Source organism: Erinaceus europaeus, chromosome 1, assembly GCF_950295315.1.
Source record: "Erinaceus europaeus chromosome 1, mEriEur2.1, whole genome shotgun sequence".
Lineage (NCBI taxonomy): Eukaryota > Metazoa > Chordata > Mammalia > Eulipotyphla > Erinaceidae > Erinaceus > Erinaceus europaeus.
This window is the reverse complement of record NC_080162.1, coordinates 37,461,406-37,481,191: the sequence shown is the minus strand read 5'-3', so window position 1 is coordinate 37,481,191 and position 19,786 is coordinate 37,461,406. Positions and strand designations below refer to the sequence as shown.

The window sequence follows — 19,786 nt, the reverse complement described above, 5'->3', positions numbered from 1 at the left end:
TGTACATGGTAATATGTGTCTTTAACCAAGTGCATCACTACCTGGCTACCCATTAGGATTCTGATAGGGGTTGATTTGAGTCTATATATTATTCTAGACAGTATAGCTATTTTGGTAATGTTAACTGTTTCAATTCATTCAACAAAGGATTAATATCCAAAATATACAAAGAATTCATGAAACTCAACAACAACAATCCAATTTAAAAAGTAGGCAGATGATTTGAATAGTGATTGCTCCAAAGAACATATACAGATGACCAATAAACACATGAAAAGATGTTCATCATATCTCATTATAAGGGAAACTTAAATCAAAACAATGATATATTGCTTTATGTCCATGAGCATGACTATTACCCAAAAGAGAAGAAGTAACAAGTATTGGAGAGTATATGGAGAGAAGGGAACACTGGTGTGAATGTCAACTGATGAAACCATTATAGAAATAAGTGTTACTGGGGATTAAAAAAACACTTTAAAGGTAGAAATTCTTTTTTATTTTATTTTAAAGTAAAATTTTCTTTTTTATTTTATTTTATTTTAAAGTAAAATTCTATTTTATTTTACTTTATTTATAAGAAGGAAACACTGACAAAACCATAGGAAAAGAGGGGGTACAACTCCACACAATTCCCACCACCAGAACTCTGTATCCCATCCCCTCCCTTGATAGCTTTCCAATTCTTTAACCCTCTGGGCATATGGAAATTCTATACACTCCAGTTATCCCACTTCTGGATATTATGCCCTAAAGCATGAAAACATTAACTGAAGAGATCTGTGTACTTTCATGTGTACTGCAACATTATTTACAACAGCCAAGTACTAGAAACAACCAAAGTACCCAAACAACCAAACAACACACTAAAGGAGGTTTGGTCTCTCTCTATATATACATGATGCAAACAGACTATAAAAGGGGATAAAAATCTGCCATTTTCAACATCGTGGATGCACCTAGAAAGGATGTTATGCTGAGTAAAAATAACCCAAATATGAAACATGCAGAAGAATGAAACTGAAATACCTTATCTCACCAGAAACAAATATCAACTCCAAATGGATTGAGGACATGGATGTTAGACCAGAAACTATCAAATACTTAGAGGAAAACATTGATAAAACACTTTCTCACCTAAAACTCACAGATATCTTGGATGGAGCTAGAAGGAATTATGTTAAGTGAGCTAAGTCAGAAAGATAAAGATAAGTATGGGATGATCCTACTCATAAACAGAAGTTGAGAAAGAATAACAGAAAGGGAAACTCAACACAGGATTTGACTGAATTTGGAGTAGGGTACCAAAGTAAAAACCCTGGGTGGAGGGTGAGGGTGGATGTTCAGCTTCACGGGGTAGGGGGGCAGGGGGAATGGAATGGGACACAGTCTTTTGGTGGTGGGAATGGTGATTATGTACACTCCTATCAGTTTGTAGTCATATAAATGACTAATTAATATGAGAGGGCAAAAATTGATTGAATGTCTCAAAATTTTTTAATCACAGACTGAGTCTTTTTAAAACATAGGCTGAGTCTTTGAAATCTTGACTCTCTTAAAAGCTTAGACCAGGAAGAACAGAAGCAACCGGTGGCACACCTATATACAAATAATGTCAATGGACATAAGTTATGGTGATGTTGTGTATGATACAGCAAATCCTAACAAAGGGATATTTCAGAGTTAACCAACTGCTGAATAATGTGATTATAGCAATAACTGTCTATTGTCTTCTTAAATCCTAAAACAGCAGGAACCTCCTGCTTCCTCTGTAGAGCCTGTATTTCCCCCAGTCCTGGAACCTCTAGGGTGGGGCTCACTTTCCTGTATGCTTCTCTCAATTCATACCAAATGATATTGCATCCGCCAGTCCCAACCTAATCAATGCAACGAGTTCCACCTCAGCATGCTTCACTTTAGACTGTGTCCAGAGAAGTCAGGCATGGAATGCCAACCCTTCACCCTCATAACTCAGTTGAGACCTTTCCTTTCATAGTATTCTCTAACTCCATTCCAGGAGGTTCACTTCCTAACATAATCCCAAAACCTAGATATAGACCAGGTCCCATGAGTTAGAGCCTATGTTCACATGTATCCATAAATTAAGGCAAAATATATACCTGGAAGCAAAAATACACAATAGTCTGTAGTGAGTCAGTATAAAGTTCATAATGAAATAGTGTCTACTTAGACTTAGATACCCTCCTCACCTACTTCCTATTACAGTTCTCTCACTCACTCCAAAGCTAACCTTATCAAAGCAAGGACTGAAAAAGCTGAATAAGGGCAAGAGACTGGCATACTTTAACAATGACTCTTTAGTCACTATCAGGCCACCCCATCAACTGGGGCCCTATTCGGGGAGTCCTGAGATTCCCAAACAGACATGATGAGCCTAGACCTCAAATAAATCCTTCTCTCCATTTTTACTGGTCATTTCTATCAGGATCAATACAATAGACCCCTTTGTGGGCCCCCATAAGACCTTGCCCTCAACCTGGATCAACAATAGTAGAGAATGTTTCATCCTCTGAAGGGAGGCTGGACAATATACTCTATGCTACACCTGAGGAAGAAGATGAATCCTGATATTGGGGCAGCTTGGAACGTTCCTACTTATGACTACAGAATGTGAGCTCAGATATACAGGGATGCAGAGATCACATAGGCTCCTAAGCTGAATATGGGCCCCAGATCACATCAAATCGATGGGGTTTACAGTCAACAATATTTATACACCTTTCCCATATTTGGGAGCTACTCTCTTCCCTGATCCAGCTTTCTGGTCCTTCTGCCAGCCATGATATCATCTCCCCAGACAATAATTAGGATCCACCTGCATATCGGAATTTAGGCTCAGGCAAAACAAACAAACAAACAAACAAACAAACAAAAAACCCAAAATAGTATAGCCACAGGTCCTTTGGAATATAACTAAAATATGCCTACTAGCTATCTACAAAACAGAGAAACAGAGACCACCCCCCAACTCTTCGTCTGCGCTGTTCTAGTCTTTAGATCCATGATTAGTCAACAATTTGTTTGGTTTTGTATGCTAACTCTGTTGTCAACTAGCAGGTTCCAGATGCTAGCATGATGTCAACCAGACTTACCTGGACAGACAACCCCACCAATATATCCTGGAGCTCTGCTTCCCCAGAGCCCTTCCCCGCTAGGGAAAGAGAAAGACAGGCTGGGAGTATGGATTGACCTGTCAATGCCCATGTTCAGCGGGGAAGCAATTATAGAAGCCAGACCTTCCACCTTCTGCATCCCACAATGACCTTGGGTCCATACTCTCAAAGGGTTAAAGAATAGGAAATCTATCAGGGGAGGGGATGTGATACAGAGTTCTGGTGGTGGGAACTGTGTGAAGTTGTACCCCTCTTATCCTATGGTTTAGTCAGTGTTTCCTTTTTATAAATAAAAAGATTTTTAAAATATATAACCCAAAGAGAAAAAGATTAATACTATATGGTTTCACACATATTTAGTAGTGTATAAAGAAAACAGAGAAAATGAAAGTAAAATTTTGGGCTATAAGGCTTGTTAGTGGTTACTGGAAATAAAAGGGAAAAGGGGAGTGGCTGAATCTGGACAAAAGAAACAACTGTATGGCAAAGGGTAGAACTGGACATTCAGTGGTGAGCATATGTAGTGTATGTACATGCCAATTTTCTATGATGCACACCTGAAACATATATAACACTAAAATGTTATGTTACTGGAATAGGTTTTCTTTCCTCTGGGGCTGTCACTTCCAGTGGAAACTTCCTGTCCTTGTTCCATCAAGTGCAAATGAGCCCACCCCTACCCAATTGCCATTTCTGCAGAGATATGTATTCCTGTTAGCATGGTCTGCCCCTGCCCGTTGTAATGTTTGATACACAGTAGGTCTCTGCAAGTATTGATATTTATCAAATGATTGGTGTGTATTCAAATCCAGAAGGTAGGGAAAGAGATTCAAAGGAGGATTTGATGTACACTAGCCTAAGAAATAATTTTAAATTTAATCTGCCCTGATTTATTTTATTCCACATGATTAAACCAAATGACAATTTTGAAAAGTTGACAAGATATTCAGTGTCCCAAGGGCACCTTGGGGATGTATTGATAATCGTGACTGTCATCATAACTCCCACGGATCAAACGCCTAGTCTGTGTTAGACTCTGAGACAAGGGCTTTGCTGAACATCATTTATATCCCTATAGACCATCAGAGACCTCATCTAGCACTCAGCAAGAAATTCTGTCCTGACTCTTGTAGGAGGGGAAATGGTAGAAATTCAGACAGCCTTGGCCAATATTACAGAACCAGGCAATAAGCCTGAACTAAGCAATGGCGTTCATGCTGATCAACGTGGCTTCCTGCTTCCCTCTTCCATGCATGTCATCTCCAGGTTTCTAAAAACATTGCAGGGTACAGAAGTTCCATTGAGGACCCATTAGGAAAAGGACATGTTGTTTGTTTTCACCTGGTGCAGCGCATTTTCCACCCACCAATGTATTTTGTTCGATCTCCAGTATGTTCGGTAATATATATTAGTCAGAGAGAGGTTGGTGTGGGGGCGGAAGCAGAAACTTTACTTCTAAGAGAAGCTAATGGGCCCAGTTTGGGGGAGTGGGGGAGAACATAAGTCCCTGACCTTGGCTGGATAAGCCCAGAACGCTAATCAGCATTGCTGAGGAAGTCTGTGTGCACTAACAAAGCATAAATATTTGTTCTCTATTGAAGGCCTCCAGGGCCATGGCAAATAGCAGCCTTAAACATGCAGAGTCCACCTGCCTGTTAAGAAAGAGAAAATACACAGAAAAACAACCCTTTGAATCCATTCTTCCCCATAGAAACAGAAATGATGTCCTGATCATTATGTCTAAAAAAGCATTAGATATGAAAATTGGATTTGGTCGGAGCTGGATTTTTAGCTGCAAATGGGTGGTTTTTAATAAAGTGCCTCATAGCAACCGATCTGTGAAAAGCTGCTACTTAAAAGCAAGTTCATACGAATTCAGAAAATGGTTCATCCAGACAGGGCAGTCTGTAACTGTTTATTTATAGTCATCTGCGCCAGATCAGATCAGCTGGGGCTCAGGGAGGTGGGGGGCTTCCAGAAAGTACCATCCTCAGATTGTTTATGTAATCGGGAAATGGATCATCAACTCACACTTTTCAAAACACAGCGTCTGGTGGGGTGGGCAGAAAGGGGTAGATGGGCTTTGTCCTGAATGAGCTATTCTCCAAATATTGAGTCCTGAGTGTTGTTTGTGAAGACTGGGGGCTGGAGAAACAGCCCAGGGAGCTTGCTGAAGGTCTTTCAGGCAGCACATTGGGTTAACTTGTGGTTCTGGGATTTTCTGGCTGTGTGGCATTGAGCTAATGTGTTTTCTCTTCTTGTTTTCTTTTTGTTTATTGAGATATAACTCACATACTGTACAAGTCACCCATTTAACACATAGAACTCAATGAGTTTTAAACGATACTCAGGGATATATGTAACACTCACAATAGTCCAAATGGGGACATTTTAATCACCTCATAAAGAAACCTTGTTCTCCCCATCCCCTCCAGCTAAAGCAACCTCTCATCTGAGTTCTGTCTCTATGGATTTGTCTGTTCTGGACATTTTATATAAATGACCCCACATGACTGGTCCTTTTGGGTCTGGCTTCTTTCATGCAGCGTCATGTTCTGGTGGTTCATGTGCTTTGTACGATGTACTACTACTTCCTTCCCTTTTATGGTTGTCCCTTTTCTGATCTTCAGATTTCTCATCGGTCAGATGAGACGTGTGCTTCCACCTCAAGATGACTCCAGGGGTGCTGTTTGTGTTCCCCTGGTTCCCTTGATGAAGTGAAATATCACTTAGGCTATGGTGAATGTGTGTGTGTGTGTGTGTGTGTGTGTATGGGGGATGTGAACTGCTGAAATTTCACCCCAAGGCCCACTGTTTCTTCAGCACCTTCTTCCCCACTTCCCTACCCCTACCTTAAACTTGTGGCAATAGTGGAAACCTACTGCATTTCATCCATCAAAATAAACTGACTCCTTTCTCTCTCCCGCCAGGACTCCTGATGTCCCCATTGAGATGCATCAATATGTATTTGTCTTGATTATAACATCAACACAACTCAGTTGTATTTATTGGGCTTTTAAAAGACCTGGGTCTTATGCCTGAGCTTTCCTTAAGAGCTTCTGTCAACCCTAAGAGGCAAGAGAATCATGATGAACTCCCCCCCGCCGCCCCCATTTAGCAGATGAAGAAACTGAGCACCAGAGTAGGAAAACCAATTCTGGGTCTCCTGCAAAAAAAAAAAAAAAAAATCACAATTTTTAGATAATTGCTTAGAGGTTCAGGAAGTTGGTTTGCCTGGATTTGAATTTTTCAACTTACCCCCTTCTGAGTGGGTCTAAAGGGATCTAAGAAAATGTGAGTCAGCTTTCCAGGCCCTATACCCTGCCATGCAGGACTCTAGGCCCCTGGGGCTACAAGAGAAATCAGCAGATAAGGCCAACAAGACAGTTTGACAATGGGGTGTGCAGGGAAATGGGGGTGGGTGGAGCTCATCTTGCTTGAAGCATGTGCTCAGGCAGGCACAGGGACTCAGAGCCCCCCACCCCCCCACTTGGGAGTTAATGCCTGAGTGGTGTCTTACAGCACAAAGTAAAGTCACTGAGGTAGGCGGGTGGGGGAGGCCCTCTGTACATCCTTTGATTAACTGTACTTAGAGGACTTAGATACAAAATGTCGTGGGAGCATGGGGGCGTGGGTGATTAATCCTTCTATAATCTGTTGGCCACAGTTTTGCTGTTGCAGGAGGTTTTGCTGGAGAGATCGATTGAGTCTTAACAGAGTGGTGAAATGGTGCAGGGACTGGGTGGCTAACTCCAGCAGAGCTTCACCCAGAGGGAGGCCCCCTTTCAGAGCCATGAAGCTTTGGGGTTTCAAGCTGGTACTTTTCTTAATAATTCTTTTAAAAAATTTGGTATTATCTTTACTTATTGGATAGAGATAGCCAGAAATAGAGAGGGAAGGGGTTGATAGAGAGGGAGAGAGACAGAGAGACACCTGCAACACTGCTTCACCACTTGCAAAGAAAATAAGATTTCCCAGTCTGTAAAGAGTCTCTTTGTTTGAGTGGTAATTTCTTTTGCTAAGCAGAAGCTCTGCAATCTGAGGTAGTCTCATTAGTTTATTTTTATTTTAGTTTTCCTAGCAATTGGATTTGTATTATTGAAGATGCCTATAAAATTTAGATGGAAAGAGTGCTTCCAATATTTTCCTCTAAGTATTTGATAGTTTCTGGTCTAACTATCCAGGTCCTTGATCCATCTGGAGTTTACTTTTGTTTCTGGTGAAATGTAGTTTCATTCTTCTGCACCTTTTAACCCTATTTTCCCAACACCATTTGTTGAGGAGACTCTCTTTACTCCAGTTAATAGTTTGGGCCCCCTTATAAAAAACTATATGTCTATAGGTGTGGGGGCTTATTTCAGGCCTATCAATTCTATTCCACTGGCCAGTGAGTCTATTTTTGTTTCAGTACCAGGCAATTTTGATTAAAATAGCTCTGTAATATAGTTTGTATCTTGAAGTATCATGCCTCCACCTATTCTGTTCTTTTTTCTCAAGATTGTTTTTGACTATTTTAGGTATAAAGAGCTCACCCAACTGAGCAATAACAATAACAAAATGACTGTATCAGAAAATGGGGAGAGGATATAAACATCCAAATAATAGATCCAAAAGGCCAACAGACATATGAAAAAAATGTTCCAAGTCATTGTCAGAGAAATGCAAATGAAGACAACACTGAGATACCATTTCACCCATGTGAGAATGTCAGATATCAAAAATGATAGCAACAACAAATGCTGAAGAGGTCATGGGGGCAAAGGAACCCTTCTGTACTGCTGGTGGGAATGTAAATTGGTCCAACGCTTGTGGACAGCAGTCTAGAGAACTCTCAGAAGTCTAGAAATGACTGTACAATTCCTCTCCTGAGGATATATCCTAAGAAACCAAACATGCCCATCCTATGCTATGTTCATAGCAACACAGTTTGTACTAGTCAAAACATAGAAGCAACCCAGGTGTCCAACAACAGATGAGTGACTGAGCCAGTTGTGGTACCTATACACAATGGAATACTACTCAGCTATTAAGAATGATGAATTCCTATGAACAACTATATGCCAACAAGCTAGAGAACCTGGAAGAAATGGATGATTTCCTAGATACCTACCAACTTCCAAAACTAAGTAAAGAGGAAGTAGATAACATGAACAGGCCCATCACAGCTAATGAAATTGAAACAGTTATCAAAAATCTCCCCAAAAATAAAAGTCCTGGACCAGATGGTTTTACAAATGAATTCTACAAAAAAATAAAATATAAAAATGGAAAAAAAAAGAAAAGAAAAGAAAACACAAGTAGAACCTGAAATGGAATTGGCATATTGCACCAAAGTAAAATACTCTGGGGTGGATGGGGTGGGGGGGAGGTGGAGAGAATACAGGTCCAAGAAGGATGACAGAGGACCTAGTGAGGGTTGTATTGTTATATGGAAAACTGGGAAATGTTATGCATGTGCAAACTATTGTATTTTCTGTCAAATGTAAAAATATTAATTCCCCAATAAAGAAATTTAAAAAATCAATTCAAGGGAGCCAGGTGATGGCGCACCTGGTTGAGTGCACATTATAATGCGCAAGGACCCAGGTTCGAGCCCCCAGTCCCCACCTGCAGGGGGAAAGCTTCACAAGTGGTGAAGCAGTGCTACAGGTGTTTCTCTGTCTCCCACCCTCTCTATCCCTTCCTTCCCTCTTGATTCCTGTGTCTAAAAAAAAAAAAAAGTTTTATTCAAAATAGCTGCAAAAAAAAAGAATGATGAACTCATCTTCTTTTTAAAAAAGATTTATTTATTTATTCTCTTTTGTTGCCCATGCTGTTTTATTGTTGTAGTTATTATTGTTGTTGTTATTGATATCGTTGTTGTAGGATAGGACAGAGAGAAATGGAGAGAGGAGGGGAAGACAGAGGAGAGAGAAAGACAGACACCTGCAGACCTGCTTCGCCGCTTGTGAAGCGACTCCCCTATAGGTGGGGAACCGGCTGGATCCTTAACTCAGGTTCTTGCGCTTTGTGCCACATGCACTTAACCTGCTGTGCTAGCACCCAACTCCCGATGAATTAATCTTCTTTATCTCATCTTGGATAGAGCTTGAAGGAATCATGAGATAAGCCGGAACGAGAAGCATGAATATGGGATGATCTCACTCAAAGAAGTTGAGAATAAGAACAGAAGGGGAAACACAACGCAAAACGTGGACTGGGTTTGGTGTATTGCACCAAAGTAAAGGAATCATGGTGTGGGTGGGGTTTCAGGTCCTGGTGCATGATGGTAGAAAAAGAACTAGGTGGAACGTTAGAGTGTTTTGCAGAAAACTGAGAAGTTTTACACATGTACCAACAACTGTATTTACAGTCAACTGCAAACTATTAGTCCCTCCAATAAAAAAATTAAAAGGAAAAAAGAAAGCAGTGTAGTAGTTCCTCAAAAAATAAGACAAACAAAACAAAAACCAAAAACCCACCTAGGGGCTGGGTGGTGGTTGTTAACCCAACTGGTTAAGTGCATGTATTACCATTGCATAAGACCAGATTCAAGCTCCTGGTCCCCACCTGGAGGGGGAAAGCTTCACAAATGGAGAAGCAGTTCTTCAAGTATCTCTGTCTTTCTGTCCTCCCTCTCAATTTCTCTTGGTTCTATCGATAAAATAAATTAAAAAGTTAAAAAAAAAACTGAGAATAGAAAATCTATGAGACAGCTCTTCCACTTCTGGATATTTATCTGAAAAGTGAAAAACCACAAATTTGAAGAAGTATGTGCACCCCCATGCTTACTGAAACAATATTTGCAATAATCAAACAGCCTAAGGGCATACCAACTGATGAATGGTTAAAGAAGATGTGGCCTGCATGCACAATGGGATACTATTCACATATTAAGCTTTGCCTCCGTGCAACATCATGGATGGACCTAGAGGGTATTTTGCTTAGTAAAATAAGCCAGGGGGAGAAAGGCAAACACAGTGTGATTTCACTTATATTCAGAAGACCAATTACTTTGTTACCATGAGGTAAATGGGATGAGGGAGGTGATTACCTTCAGTAAAAGGGTATGAAAAATAGAGTAAGACTTTGAAGGATAGAATAAGACTTTCAGTGGTGAACTTAATGTGGCCTGTATATATATATATATAGTTTTAAAGGTGAGAACCTGAAGCATATGTTATAATTGAATGTAAAAAGGTACACACATGTGTTATTACTATAACTTGGATAAAATTAGGGACGTTTCATAAGTCTTCACTGAAAATAAAAAAGAAGACAGGAGACAGTGGAAAACCCTTTTATTGGGGTGATTATTATTATTATTTTGCCTCCAGGGTTATCGCTGGGGCTTTGTGCCTACACTGTGAATCCACTGCTCCTGGCGGTCATTTTTTTCCCATTGTTGTTGTTATTGCTGCTACTGTTCTTGTTGGATAGGACAGAGACAAATTAAGAGGGGAGAGGAAGACAGAGAGGGAGAGAAAGACACCTGCAGACCTGCTTCATGGCTTGTGAAGTGACCTCCCCTGCAGGTAGGGAGCTGGGGGCTGGAATTGGGATCCTTGAGCTTTGCACCATGTACACTTAACTTGGTACACTATCGCCCAGTTTCTCGGAGTGATTATTTAAAAAAATAAAGGTGTACCTTTCGTTCTTTCCCTCCTCACCACAACCCAGCCAGGTTGGCATTCTTTATTTCAAATTTTTGTTGTTGGTGGTGGAACATCACTGCACCAGGTCTACTTTTTCACATAGGTAGATAGACAGATCAAAGCTTCCTTCTGTAATGTAGTACTGCCATGTGGTATATTGGGGGACTCAAACCTCAGTTTTGTGCATGGCTATGCAGGAACCCTCCCAGATGAGCCATCTCTTGAATCCCGTTTAGCCCTTATTTTACTGGCAAGAAATTTGGGGGACCTGGAAGTGATATGACTCGCCTAAAGTTATATAGGTAATTAGTGTCCAATCTAAGTGTTAAGCCAATGGTTCTAAGTGCAGTGCTTAGTTAGTGGTGCCCACTATCTAGCAGCTAACTCCAAAGCCCTTATGTGTAAGATGCTGTACAAAGATGACTTTGTCACCCCCACTGCCAGGGGGATAATCTGGGTTGTGTGTGGCAGGCTAGGGAAACATAGAGAAGAGCACCTGAATTTTCTGGTTGGAGTAAGAGAAGGCTCCTTGGAAGATGGGATATTGAGTCTGAGTTTGGATGCATGCATAGAAGCTCTGGAGTTTGGTAAAAGAGGAAGCTCTCTTTGGGAATGGAAGCAGTACATGCAAAGACTCAGAGCTGGCATTCAGTATGGTGGTTATGGTGTGTTCAGGGAACAATAGGACTTGCAGAATAGCTGATACAGAGAGTGTAGGGCTAGTGGAGGAGGAAGTCAAGGTGAGGGGGCACCATGATTTCTGGCATCTCACTCAGCCCTATCCTGTTAGGTGGGCATAGGTGGGTTACCTGTAGGTCTTTGCTGGATGGGATATCACTAATGTTCAAGAACATGGGAATTACTTTGAGAATTTTTGTGCTTAGTATCCTATTAGAAGCTAAAAATGAATTCTCTAAGGACAAACAGCAAAGCCACAAGCTGAAAAGGATTCTTCTGGTGAAATTGGTGTGACTACCTCCCTCTGACATTATCTAATTAAGAAGGCAGCGGGGGTGGGGGGACCTCAAGCATTTGAAGTAACTACAGAATTCTGAAACAGCTCCAGCCAGGTCCTGATGGAGGGGTCTAATTACAGAACAGCATTCCCCAAGTATGAGGTTACTGCATGGACAGTGGGTGGGATAGGGCACATGGAGCAGCTGCAGCAGCTGAACTAGCAGGAAGAAATTGCTGCAGCCAGAGACCCATGCTTTCTCTCTGGGGTAATTGTAGCGAGTTCTGGAGAGTTCTCTGCAAATCTGGTGAATGCACAGTGATACTCCAGGAGGAATCTCAGTGTGGAGGACTCAGCTAGTGTTTCTTTCTCTCTTGCCTCCAGCTTATCATTGGGGCTTGGTGTCTGCACCATGAATCTATTGCTCCTGGTGGCCATTTCCCCCATTTTTGTTGTTGTTATTGTTACTGTTATTGGGAGAAGAAGGAGAAGACAGAGAGGGAGGAGAGAAAGATAGCCACCTACAGACATGCTTCACCACTTGTGAACAGAACCCCTGCAGGTGGGGAGCCAGACACTCAAATTCAAATCCTTGCGCTGGTCCTTGAGCTTCATACTATGTGCCCTTAACCTGGTGCACTACCACCCAATCCGCACCCCCCAGTCTCTTACCTTACGCTCCAACAAGGGGTGGGGTTTTTTTATTCTTTTATTGGGGGATTGATGTTTTACAGTTGACAGTAAATACAATAGTTTGTACATGCGTAACATTTCTCAGTTTTCCACATGACAATAAGAGGTTGTTTTATTTTTAGGAGAGAAGTGGAATTCATTATGAAAATTGGCGTACATGTTCATCAGTCCCATCGGTGGTCAGAAGGAAGGAAAGAAAGCTTGTCATCTCATCAGCTTCATCTGGTTTCGTGAGTGACTTTAACAAAGCTGGAATTATGTACAGGTAGATTTTTAAGAGTTGATTGTGGCATCACCTCAAAAACGTCACCCTTGGGGCTGGATGGTGTTGCACCTGGTATAGTGCACATGTAACCATGCTCAAGAAACTGGGTTCGAGCATCCAGCCTCCACCTGCAGGGGCAGAAAAGGTTTATGAGCAGTAGAGCATTGCTACAGCTCTCTCCCTCTCTCCCTGCTTTCTTATTTCTCTCTGTGTCTAGCAAAGTAAAAGAGAAAGAAAAACAGAAGAAGAAAAGAGCCTTAGGAGTGGTGAATTCATTGTGTAGGCATCACTGAGCTTCAGTGATAGCCCTGGTGGCAGAAAGAAAAACTAGGGGGCCAGGTAAATAGCTCAGTGGGTTAATGGCACAAAGCACAAGGACCAGTGCAAGGATCCCAGCTGGAGCCCCTTGGCTCCCCACCTGCAGAGGGGTCGCATTGCAAGTGGTGAAGCAGGTCTGATGACCTATCTAACAACAACAACAATAGCAATAACAACAAGGGCAACAAAAAATGGGAAAACTAGCCTTCAGGAGCAGCGGATTCATGGTACAGGCACTGAGCCCCAGCGATAACCCTGGAGGCAAAAATAAAGTAAAGTAAAGTAAAATAAAATAAAATAAAAATTGTTCTCTCTGCCTGGAATTCCACTTTGGGAAAGTTGCTAATTCAGCAAATCTTAATTAAGCACCTGTATGATCCAAGCACTGTGCTAGGTTATAGGTGAAGCAAGGTACAGTAGATAAAATCTGATCATCATGGAGTGTCATCTACAAGGGGAGCCTGATTGTATAAAAGAAGGGTGATCAGAAGGACCATGCTTTGAAGGTTGCTCCCATGCGACTGCAGAATAGAAGGAAGGCAACTCAGATAGGAGTGGTCTGTGCGAAGTACTGAGATACGTTAAAAAAGCAGGGAAGGGTCCAGGTATTTGGATGGGGTAAAATCAGGGTGGGCATGTAGGAAGAGTATAAGTCAGCTTCACTTTTTCCCCATGGACACAGTTTGTACCCCTTTCTCTAGTCCCTGCAACAGGGTCTATACCACCTGCCTTACTCCTTTTATGGGCTGTAGAGAAGGAAGAGTCAGGTAGGTTTTTCTCTACAGTTTCTAAGCCTTTGTATCTTAAGATTTTATATGTGTTCACTACTGGAGAGGAGGTTGGAGAGCCTTTTCTTTGAAATATAAGATGGTTTCTTAAGAAAAAAATGATCAGATTCTTCACAACCTCTTGTTCCAAGAAGTGTAGACAGTATTTTGTCATTGCAGCACTGTACCATAGCTACAGCTAAAACCACCTAAATGCTTGCCAATGTAACAAAAAGAAGAATAAGTGAAATGACTCAGTTTTGGGTTGTGAATGTGCAGGGGAGAGAGACAACACCCCTTCCTCCAACAATTTGAGTGCTGGAGAAAGAAGACTGGCAGGAGCAAGTGGTCCCCTGCTCCCCAACTATGCTTTCCTCTTAGCAAACAATCACCAACCTTTGAGTCATAGGTCTTTATCATCTAAGTCACATGATTGGGAGATGAACTAGTTGCTAGTGTTTGGATAAGGAACTTTCTGTGAGTGACTTCTTTACAAAAGCATTAGCAATGTTACACATGTTGCCTCACACAGATTTCTCAGGGCTATTACATGCTAGTGGCCATCATGATCATGCCTTGGGGTGATAGAATATAGGACCCCTCAGAATTAGTTGAACTCAAATGCTTATTTTGAGGTACATCTAATGGGCTTGGGAATTCATAGGAATCATTGGGGATTGATAATTTTATTTTATTTTTGCCTCTAGGGTTATCACTGGGGCTCGGTGCCTGTTACTTTTTCCTCATTTTTTTGTTGCCTTTGTTGCTATTGTTAGATAGGACAGAGAGAAGTTGAAAGAGGAGGGGAATACAGAAAGGGGGAGAAAAAATACACACATGAAGACCTGCTTCACCACTTGTGAAGCAAGCCCCCCAAGCCCCTCTTTCCCCCTAGCCCTTACTCTCCCCACCTTGCCTCCACAGGTGGGGAGCCAGGATCCTTACGCCAGTCTTTGTGCTTCGTGCCAAGCATGCTTAACCCATTGCACCACCACTCGGTCCCCAGGGATTGATGATTTTATAATCTGTCCTGATTGTTGTTACCACTCTTGTCATCATAAAAAACTTTAAAAAGTGAATGTGAGCAATGACCCATCTAACAATGATCCAGTCTGTCTATTGATCTAATCATTTACCTATCCACCCACTTATATATTCATATATCCACTTATCCATTTATTTATCTACCCATCCATCTACTCACCTATCTACATACCTACCTATCTGATTATCCATCTGTCCATCCATCCATCCATCCATCCATCCATCCATCCATCCATCCATTCACTCATCTGCTGTACATTTAAACAAGCAGTACTCAGTCAGCAAATATTTATCATGTTGACCCTTCTACTCAGCATAGTAGGACTTTCTTAGATCTAAGATGTTTTTAGGGGGCATTTGATCCAATACAAGCCAATACAAGATCTTCCATTACAAATAACTATACTTATAAGTGGGAAGTGATTTTGTCCTTGGGGAAACGAAAGGCTAGAAGCTCAGGAAAGGAGAAATCTCCCCATATATATGTGAATTCAGAGGGTCTTGTGAAAGAGGTGTCATTTTTTCCCCCTTAAAGGATGCACTTCAGGATAGAATTAGAACCTGGGGGCTGGGGAGCCCTGCAAATAGGATCATTGTGAACAGAGGCCAGAGCTGTGACAAGGGTGGGCTAAGGCATCACCCTGCCTCCCCTCTTTCAAATAACTGCTTGGCTGAGTCGTGACTATAGCACTGACAAAATGCTGCTGCCCAGATGCCTCGTTACTGGCAAGAATGTCTCTAATGAGGCCTAATTCTTCAGTCAGCATGCCTTTCCTTTGATGCTGGTTTCAGAAACATGTTGTTCCATTTAGAATCAGAGGCTCAAATATGTTTGTCATCACAGCTCTCACAGATAAGACCTCCAGTACCCATCTTCTGCTGTACTGGAAGGGAAAGGAACTACTACTGCCCAGCATTATCACTTCTCTTCCTACTGCCTCCCCCATCAAGCTGATTTTCCAGAACATTCTACCACAGAACAACAAAGAGTTGACAAGATCCCTATACACATCAGAAGAAGATTAGATCCTTGGTATACTGCAGAGAGATATCAGTTGTGCCTAAAGCATCCTCTTGCTTAACATCAACATAGAATTAAGGAGAGTATATTTGGAGTCAGGTGCAGAGCTTGGGGTACATGGATTGACATAATGGCCTGGTACCCTATTTTTGCAGATAACATTCTAACAGGGATGATAGACAATGAGCAATCAAATAACCCATTATATTTATTTGTTACACTTTAATAAATGCTCTAGAAGGGGATATACTGGGGGGGGCACTTTGAGAATGGACAATTTTAGAGGGGTTAGTTAAAGAAGGCTGACCAAGGAAGTGACATTTAAACTAAGACATAAATGACTAGAAGGAACCAGTTCAGGGGGAGAGTGAGGGAAGGGAAGAGCCAGTGCAAAGCTGGTGAGGTAGATGGAGATGAGGCATCCTGAGAAATAAAGATGTCCATGTGAGTAGAGGCTAGTGAAGTCAGAAATCACTAGGAACATGGACAGGGCCTGTGGATCACAGGAAGGAGTGTCCATGTTCAGAGTAGTGAAAACTATGAAAGGGTTGAGGTAGGTGAGTGATTCCAGGTTTCATTTTGAAATCCTTCCTCTGTCCATTGAGTTGAACATGGATTTTGGAGTAGAAGACAGAGACTAATGAGGGCCTGGGGCTTTTGATGGGAAGGAGCTGGAGGGAAGAGGTAGGTTTGGAATAGGCTTTGGAGGTAAAGTTAGGAGAGTCTACTGATGGAATGGATATGGATGTAGCATAAGAGGAGAAGGAAGAACTACTCCACCTGGGGCCAGAGGAGCTGAGTAGATGTCCCATTTCCTGGGCTGGGGAGTACATAGATGGGGAGGGACAGTTTAGGGATAGTAGAATCAAAGGGGATGGCAGATCCCTCCATTGTAACCATGTTGAATGAGATGCATTTTCATACCAAGTATATGTGTGTGTGTGTGTGTGTGTGTGCATTTAAGTGTGTCTCTCTGTGTCTGTGTATGTCTCTCTGTGTGTGTCTATGTGCATATACATAGATATGTGTCCAGATTTCCTGGGTGGGCTGGGACAGGAAAAATAGAAACCTGGGGCAAAAAGAAGGGGAACCAATTTGAGTGAGAAGATGGGCAGGGTGGAGGGGAAAGTGTATAACTTGAATCTCCTAGAATAAGTCATGCCTGAACCTTGGTCCACTTTGGACTCTAATGTGTAAGCCAACCAGTTCCCACTTTCTTTTTCTCTCTCCCTTTCCTCTGTATCTGTTAGAATCAGGCGTTTGCCATCTGCAATAGAAAGACAACACAATGGGGGGGGGTGTTATTTTTAATGTTCCAGACTGACTGACGTGCCTTTTCTCTTCTTTGGGAAGGAATTGCATCAGATAGGATGGCAACAGGGCCATAGAAGAAGCAGAGTTTTTTGACATCAGACAAACTCAAAGGTCAGTCCCAGTTCTGTCTCTGTTGACCTGTATGACCTTGGTCAAGGATACTGACTTCTTCCCCTCCCTCTGTCCTCCCTCCCCTCCCACCTACCTGTGTCTTCCTCAACAGGGTGCTGTGACAGCAAGATTGTAGATGGCATGGGGAGCCTGTGGTTAGTTTGTGGTATGTGGCAGGTGCTTCCTGTCAGCATTCTGGTACTCTTTCCCCCACACAGAGGAAAAGCTCAGGCTGGCAGTTATTTGTGTCTTTGATTAATTAAACAATTGAGAAACAAATTAATTATTACTTAACGAAGGCAGTTTGGTCGACACAATCTTTGTGAACACGAGGCCTGGCAGGGGAAAGAACAAAAGTAATGCTCAGCAGTTGAGAGGAAGGGAGGCGCTCAAGTAGAAAATCTTCAAGGTCCTTCTCATCTGGAAAATTTGCCTTTTCTTGACATGCAGAATGTGGCTCCCTACAGATAAATGTTGACTTATGGTTTGAGTGGCTCATTTTATGTCACAGTGCCTTCAGATGGCAGTCAGGCCATCACTCTGTTGTCTCCTCCATGGAATTAATCCAAGGTAAATGTGGGAAAGGGAGGAATGGGGCCTGAGTCACTGCCATGTAGCTGGTCATTGTTGTTACTCTGGTTCATTTCACCTCTGCTACTGTGCTCCGTGGCCCCTGCCCTGTGTGTAGTCCCCCCTGACCTCCCCCATCCCCACCTCACATCCAGACAGCAGGCTGAATTAAGCATCAATAACCATAGCCATAACCCAGGCCCTGGGCTCCATAGGGTGGGGGGTGGGAGGGTAGAGCAGGCCAGGGGGAATTGTACTTGAATTTCAAAACTGCCCAAGTTTTTCGCCTCATTAGGTTATCATTTGCTTCCCAAGTCCGTGCAGCTGTGTTTTCAGTCCCCCTGCCCCCACCCCAGTTTTCTCTGCAGCAGTTCTGGCCACGGGGCCTTCTGAGGAAATAGCATTTCAGTTGTTGCTCCCTCCACCTAATGCAGCATGGACTGATGCAGCATCTCATTTTTTTTTTTTTAAGGCACCACAGTGGTTTATAGCTCTTCCACTTCCAATGCTGCCCTCACCGAGTATAGGAGAGATTCTGATCTGCCAGACATTTGTCTGGTCATCTGGAACATTCCCCAGAGCCTGAGTGGTCAACTTCTACCATTGGTCATAATGATTTGTCTGGCTGTCTTTTCCCAAAACAGCTTAATAATGGTGAGGTTGGCAAGGAAAGGTATGCTAGTTTTGATTGTTATTACCCTGATCTTTCTGTTGGGGCTATGAATGGTTCTTCTTCCTCTCTGAGTGTCAGATCCTCCACCCACCCAAGAGTGCTAGTACTCTCAAAAGGTGGTTGAGTCAACCCAATTTTCTTAAATGGTTGCCATGCATCACTATAAAGGAAGACACCTCTACCCACCTCATCATGGCTGTCAACTGTCCCCCAGGAGCATGGCAAAAAGGATCCTTCTTTCTGTTGTTTTCGCCGGGCTATGTTGTTTTCACCGGGCTGGCTTCACGGGCGGGTAACAGACGACCAGGGACTTAGGGTTGAGCTGTAGGCAGTATCTCTTTATTCATGCAGGACACAGCACAATCTAAGACGAGCTAAGTTAAACTCAAAGTACAGTACTGTAAAACTCACAATGCTGTCTTTATATATACTTGCCAAGTAAGGTGGAAACAGGATGTGACATAGAGAGGGTGGAGAGAAAAGTGACTGGTGAAAATCAGAGTGTGACAAAGAGGGGGCAGATTAGGCGAGAATCCTATCACTGAACCACAAATGCTCTGGAGGGAGGGTGGAACTTGTTAACAGTGGTTATGTAAATAGAATGAAGTGGTTATGTAAATAGAATAGTGTTAAGCAGGGGGGATTTAAACCAAATGAAACAGAAGGGGTCTCATGCATACCAACATCTTCCCATATGGAAAGAGATGGAAATTACAGCTGAGCTGCATGCACATTGGGGAAAGTTAAGATAAAGGAGAAAAGAGAGATGCATTATTGGAAGCCATACTGGATAGGATCCACATTTACCACCTGTTGGGGGAGGCATATACTTGTGAAGACACTGAAGTAATGGGGTGAGGCATCCAAAATTCATGACTTTCATCAAAAGTGGCCATTCTCATTTTATTCGCACATATTAAAATTACAGGGCACTTAACGTTGTTTCTGAGATCCCATGTCAGATATTGGAAGTTAGAATTCTTTACATAGTCATGTGAGGGACTGTGCCATAAAGAGACAAAAGAAAATCCCAAGATATATTGCAGATAGAAGATCACCTTCAAAGGACACACAGAAGTGGAAGAACATTCTTTATTCCTGTATTGGAAGAATAAACATTATTAAAATGGTCATCCTACCAAAAGCATGCTACAGTTTCAAAGCAATCCTTATAAAAATTTCAATGGCATTTTTTAAAGAAAATTGAACTTGTCCAAAAACAATTGTGTGAAACCACAAATTTCCAAAGCACTTCTGAGAAAAAGGGAAAAATATGGAGGTATTACA

The 19,786-nt window shown here is 42.1% G+C and overlaps 1 long non-coding RNA gene across 1 annotated transcript; it reads right to left on the bottom strand.

The window, feature by feature from the left end:
• Positions 1–12,443: 12,443 nt before the first annotated feature.
• On the bottom strand, positions 12,444–18,872 carry LOC132541797 (uncharacterized). Its single transcript, XR_009552876.1, has 3 exons — positions 18,686–18,872; positions 17,351–17,591; positions 12,444–12,809 (listed from the first exon to the last, which is right to left on the bottom strand). It is a non-coding gene; the product is annotated as an uncharacterized LOC132541797 (long non-coding RNA).
• Between the last annotated feature and the right edge of the window lie 914 nt (positions 18,873–19,786).